The following is a 7,060-nucleotide window of genomic DNA, read 5'->3' as shown; positions in this document are numbered from 1 at the left end:
TTTAATATTTACATAAATGAAGTAGCAAAACTACTTGAACAATCTACAGCACCCGGCCTCACCCTATATGAATCCAAGGTTAAATTCCTCCTCTATGCAGACGACCTGGTTCTACTGTCACCAACTAAGGAGGGTCTACAGCAGAACCTGGATCTGCTGGAATCAGTCTGTCAGACCTGGGCCCTGACAATAAACCTCCAAAAAACCAAAGTCCTCTTGTTCCAACAAAGATCCAAACATCAGGGACCCAAAATAAATCTCACACTAGGAACAACTAAAATCGAACAAACCACTAACTACACATACTTGGGCATAAAAATCAGCTCTACGGGAAATTTCAAACTGGCTGTGAATGAACTGAAAGAGAAAGCAAGAAGGGCTTTCTACGCCATTAAAAGATCAAACCAAATAGAAATCCCAATTAGCATTTGGCTCAAAATTTTCAAATCAGTAATTGAACCAATTGCACTCTATGGCAGTGAAGTGTGGGGACCGCTAACACAACAAGACTTTGCAAAATGGGACAAACACCCAATTGAGATCCTACATGCAGAATTCTGTAAAAGTATCCTCCGGACTCAAAGGAAAACTGTAAACAATGTATGCAGGGCAGAACTAGGCCAATTTCCAATAATAATTACCATTCAAAAAAGAGCCTCCAAACTTTGGAAACACCTAAAAATGAGCAACCCCCACTGCTATCATTACGAAGCCTTGAAATGCCAAGAGAGGACCATAAAGAATAACTCCCTCAGTCAACTAGTCCTGGGACTCAGTGAAGCAACCACTAACACTACTAACAATAACCAGCCCCAGGACAGTGACATCGTAGCAGAGAGAATTCGACCCAACACAATTGTCACTAAACAAAAGGAAAAATACCTGTCATATTGGGCAGAAACAACAAAAACCCAAAGCAAACTCAATTGCTACTTGACCCTAAACAGACAATACAACATGGCTGAGTGCCTGACCATGGTAAAGGATAACAAACTGAGAAAAAGCTTGACAAGGTACAGACTTAGCGAACATAGCCTAGCGATCGAAAAAGGCAGACACAGGCAGACCAGGCTGCCAAGAGAGGACAGGATATGCTCTCACTGCAGTCAGGGAGTAGTGGAGACAGAGATGCACTTCCTCACAGCCTGTGGAAAATATCAGGGCATCAGGGAGAATTTCTGCCAAAAATTCTCACAAATATGCCCTGAATTTAGAAATCTGAATGACAAACAAAAACTCCCATACCTACTGGGGGAGGAGAGAAGCTGTGTAGCACTGGCGGCACATTATGTTACAGCTTGCCATGAACAGAGTGACAACCAGTAAACTAAGAAAAGAGTGTATATAAATAATGCGAATGTATATTTATACACTCAGGGATATACCTGTTTATACACTGTATGAATAGAACTGCGTTTATGTTTTCAACCATGAATGTATTTTGATGCTTTGGCAACATAAGATGTACCTTATCATGCTAATAAAGCGATTTGAATTGAATTGAATTGAATTGAATCAGTTACAGGTGTGAGGGTGAGAGAGAGAATCAGTTACAGGTGTGAGGGAGAGAGAGAGAATCAGTTACAGGTGTGAGGGAGAGAGAGAATCAGTTACAGGTGTGAGGGAGAGAGAGAGAATCAGTTACAGGTGTGAGGGAGAGAGAGAGAATCAGTTACACGTGTGAGGGAGAGAGAGAATCAGTTACAGGTGTGAGGGAGAGAGAGAGAATCAGTTACAGGTGTGAGGGAGAGAGAGAGAATCAGTTGCAGGTGTGAGGGAGAGAGAGAGAATCAGTTACAGGTGTGAGAGAGAGAGAATCAGTTACAGGTGTGAGGGAGAGAGAGAGAATCAGTTACAGGTGTGAGGGAGAGAGAGAGAAACAGTTACAGGTGTGAGGGAGAGAGAGAATCAGTTAGAGGTGTGAGAGAGAGAGAGAGAATCAGTTACAGGTGTGAGGGGGAGAGAGAATCAGTTACAGGTGTGAGAGAGAGAGAGAGAATCAGTTACAGGTGTGAGGGAGAGAGAGAGAGAATCAGTTACAGGTGTGAGGGAGAGAGAGAGAATCAGTTACAGGTGTGAGGGAGAGAGAGAGAGAATCAGTTACAGGTGTGAGGGAGAGAGAGAATCAGTTACAGGTGTGATGGAGAGAGAGAGAATCAGTTACTTGTGTGAGGGAGAGAGAGAGAATCAGTTACAGGTGTGAGGGAGAGAGAGAGAATCAGTTACAGATGTGAGGAAGAGAGAGAGTATCAGTTACTGGTGTGAACAGGGATTACAGCAACAACTAGACCTACTCGACAAATACTGCCAAAATTGGGCTCTAACAGTAAATCTAAAGAAAACCAACATCATGATTTTTCAAAAAAGGCCCAGATGTCAGGAAAACAAATACCAGTTTACCCTCAGTGATATCACTATAGGACACACTATGAGCTACACCTACCTTGGTCTAACTATTACAGCATCAGGGAGCTTCAGCATAGCAGTGAATGCACTAAAAGAAAAAGCCCGAAGAGCCCTATATGCAATAAAAAGAAAATTCTACAACATCCAAATCCCAATCAAAATCTGGCTCAAAATATTTGACAGCATAATCCTGCCCATTGCACTGTACGGTAGTGAAGTATGGGGCCCGCTAAATCACCAAAGCTACACTAAATGGGAAAAACATACAATAGAAGCCCTACATGCAGAATTCTGCCGAAGCATCCTTCGCACCCAAAGGAAAACGCCAACAAATGCATGCAGAGCCGAACTAGGCAGATACCCACTGATAATAAACATCCAAAAACGAGCACTAAACTTCCTAAATCACCTCAAATCTAGCTCCCCAGACACCCTTCATTTCAAAGCCTTTCAGACCCAAGAGCTAAACCCAGAAAAGAGTCCCCTGAGTCAGCTGCTACGGAAACTAAGTACTCAGCCGGACCCTGACCAGCCCCAGACCAACACAGCCGCCCAAACACCAATCCGAGTGAACCAAATCATTAAAAAATGCAAAGAAACCTACCTGGAACATTGGAACAAAATAACCGAAAGCCAAAGCAGATTAGAATGTTACCGGGCCCTAAAAAGAGAATATAAACTGGCAGACTACCTCACGACCATCAGAGACACAAAACAGAGACAGACCCTCACCAGGTACAGACTAAGCGACCACCAACTGGAAATTGAAAAAGGCAGATACAAGAAATCCTGGCAGCCTAGAGAGAATAGAATATGCGATCAATGTCTGGCTGGCGAGGTTGAAACAGAAATGCATTTCCTCCTAAAATGCGAAAAATTCAACACATCAAGAAACATATTATTCAACAAGCTAAGCCAAACAACCCCAGATTTCAAGGAATTGGATGATCTGTCAAAATTGAGATTAGTCCTAGGAGAAGGAGACAGACCATACCTTGGGGCCAAATATGTAACAACATGTCACAACCTGAGGACTGTTTAAAATTAAGACTGTTTAAAATTAATATTGAACGTACCAAAGGAAGTACAAAGACTGTTTAAAATTAATATTGTTTAAAAGTAATATTGTATGTACCCAACAAATGTCAAATCGATTGACACCTACAGAATGTTGGAAAACTGTACCTTTTGCTATGTAAGCTTTGGCAATATGGTTCTCTGTAAACTTTCATGCCAATAAAGCATTTTAATTGGAATTGGAATTGGAATCAGTTAAACGTGTGAGGGAGAGAGAGAGAATCAGTTACAGGTGTGAGGGAGAGAGAGAGAATCAGTTACAGGTGTGAGGGAGAGAGAATCAGTTACAGGTGAGAGGGAGAGAGAGAATCAGTTACAGGTGTGAGGGAGAGAGAGAGAATCAGTTACAGGTGCGAGGGAGAGAGAGAGAATCAGTTACAGGTGTGAGAGAGGGAGAGAGAATCAGTTACAGGTGTGAGGGAGAGAGAGAGAATCAGTTACAGGTGTGAGGGAGAGAGAGAATCAGTTACAGGTGTGAGGGAGAGAGAGAATCAGTTACAGGTGTGAGGGAGAGAGAGAATCAGTTACAGGTGTGAGGGAGAGAGAGAATCAGTTACAGGTGTGAGGGAGAGGGAGAGAATCGGTTACAGGTGTTAGGGAGAGAGAGAGAATCAGTTACAGGTGTGAGGGAGAGAGAGAGAATCAGTTACAGGTGTGAGGGAGAGAGAGAGAATCAGTTAGAGGTGTGAGGGAGAGAGAGAGAATCAGTTACAGTTGTGAGGGAGAGAGAGAGAATCAGTTACAGGTGTGAGGGAGAGAGAGAGAATCAGTTACAGGTGTGTGAGAGAGAGAGAATCAGTTACAGGTGTGAGGGAGAGAGAGAATCAGTTACAGGTGTGAGGGAGAGAGAGAGAATCAGTTACAGGTGTGAGGGAGAGAGAGAGATTCAGTTACAGGTGTGAGGGAGAGAGAGAGAATCAGTTATAGGTGTGAGGGAGAGAGAGAATCAGTTACAGGTGTGAGGGAGAGAGAGAGAATCAGTTACACGTGTGAGGGAGAGAGAGAGAATCAGTTACAGGTGTGAGGGAGAGAGAGAGAATCAGTTACAGGTGTGAGGGAGAGAGAGAGAATCAGTTACAGGTGTGAGGGAGAGAGAGAGAATCAGTTACAGGTGTGAGAGAGAGAGAGAATCAGTTACAGGTGTGAGGGAGAGAGAGAAACAGTTGCAGGTGTGAGGGAGAGAGAGAATCAGTTACACGTGTGAGGGAGAGAGAGAATCAGTTGCAGGTGTGAGGGAGGTAGAGAGAATCAGTTACAGGTGTGAGGGAGAGAGAGAGAATCAGTTACAGGTGTGAGGGAGAGAGAGAGAATCAGTTACAGGTGTGAGGGAGAGAGAGAGAATCAGTTACAGGTGTGAGGGAGAGAGAGAGAATCAGTTACAGGTGTGAGAGAGAGAGAGAATCAGTTACAGGTGTGAGGGAGAGAGAGAAACAGTTGCAGGTGTGAGGGAGAGAGAGAATCAGTTACACGTGTGAGGGAGAGAGAGAATCAGTTGCAGGTGTGAGGGAGGTAGAGAGAATCAGTTACAGGTGTGAGGGAGAGAGAGAGAATCAGTTACAGGTGTGAGGGAGAGAGAGAGAATCAGTTACAGGTGTGAGAGAGAGAGAGAATCAGTTACAGGTGTGAGGGAGAGAGAGAAACAGTTGCAGGTGTGAGGGAGAGAGAGAATCAGTTACAGGTGTGAGGGAGAGAGAGGGAATCAGTTACAGGTGTGAGGGAGAGAGAGAGAATCAGTTACAGGTGTGAGGGAGAGAGAGAGAATCAGTTAAAGGTGTGAGGGAGAGAGAGAGAATCAGTTACAGGTGTGAGGGAGAGAGAGAGAATCAGTTACAGGTGTGAGGGGGAGAGAGAGAATCAGTTACAGGTGTGGGTTCAGCAGTGTAGAGTATATGATTACAGATCTAGACCCATCCTCTTTCAGAACATTCACCGTCAAACCGCAAACAACATTGTCAGACCACAGTCAAATTACTGCATATCTTGAAAGGACAGAAACAACCAACACAGAAACACAACCCAGTAAACTGTACAACATTAAAAAATCCTACAGATGGGCCAATAAGAGCACGGAACTATACCAGAAATCAATTAGCAACCAAACAACTCAAGCTCTCTTGGACACCTTTCTGGAAAATACATACACACACAATAAAGAAGGCGTAAACCGGGCAGTGAATAACCTAAATAATATTTTTGATAATCTGGCATCAATGTCAAACTTGAAAGTTCAAAAGAACAAACCCAAAACAAAAAATCTACGAAAAATGGTTTGACTCCGATTGCCAGAAGATGAGGAAAAAACTCAGAAAAATATCAAACCAAAAACACAGACAACCAGAAAACGAGGAATTACGCCTTGCTTATTGTCAGGCACTAACACAATACAAACGCACACTCAGAACCAAGAAAGAGCAGTATATTAAGAATACACTCATCTCCATTGAGGAATCCATTGATTCCAATTGTTTCTGGGACAACTGGAATACATTACACAAAAAACAACACGATGAATTGGCCATTCAAAACGGTGACACATGGGAAAACCATTTTGAAAAATTATACCAGAAAAACACACTAAGCCCAGAGCAATACCAAATATGCGAAAAACTGGCAAAGCTAGAATCTGCCATAAAAGATAACCAAAACCCGATAGACACCATAATATCTGAAAAAGAGCTAATTGAAAAACTCAAGGACCTGCGACCAGGAAAGGCTTGCGGGGCAGACGGCATCCTAAGCGAGATGACTAAACACACGGACGATAAAATGAGATTGGCTATACTGAAACTCTTCAACTTGGTTCTGAATGTCGGTTACTTCCCTGATATCTGGAACAAAGGACTCATAACGCCCATATACAAAAGTGGGGATAAAGGAGACCCAAATAACTATCGAGGCATCTGTGTAAACAGTAACATGGGAAAGGTTTTCTGTAGTATCATAAACAAAAGACTTATAAACTTCCTTGAGGAGCACAATGTCTTGAGTAAAAGCCAAATTGGATTCCTGCCAAACTATAGAACATCAGATCATATCTTCACCCTACAGACCCTAATTGACAAACACGTCCATCAAAACAAAAGCAAAATCTACGCATGCTTTATAGATTTCCAGAAGGCTTTCAATTCCATCTGGCACGATGGTCTATTCCTGAAACTTATCGAAAGCGGGGTAGGGGGAAAAACATATGATGTAATTAAATCAATGTATACAAACAACAAATGTGCATTTAAAATTGGAGACAAACAAACAAAATACATCCCATAGGGGCGGGGGGTGACGCAGGGCTCGCCAATCTCACTGACACTCTTTAATATTTACATAAATGAAGTAGCAAAACTACTTGAACAATCTACAGCACCCGGCCTCACCCTATATGAATCCAAGGTTAAATTCCTCCTCTATGCAGACGACCTGGTTCTACTGTCACCAACTAAGGAGGGTCTACAGCAGAACCTGGATCTGCTGGAATCAGTCTGTCAGACCTGGGCCCTGACAATAAACCTCCAAAAAACCAAAGTCCTCTTGTTCCAACAAAGATCCAGACATCAGGGACCCAAAATAAATCTCACACTAG

This window comes from Somniosus microcephalus, chromosome 12 (genome assembly GCF_052327205.1).
Source record: "Somniosus microcephalus isolate GS21.2 chromosome 12, FLI_Smic_1.0, whole genome shotgun sequence".
In the NCBI taxonomy this organism is placed as follows: domain Eukaryota; kingdom Metazoa; phylum Chordata; class Chondrichthyes; order Squaliformes; family Somniosidae; genus Somniosus; species Somniosus microcephalus.
This window is presented reverse-complemented; position numbering follows the sequence as displayed.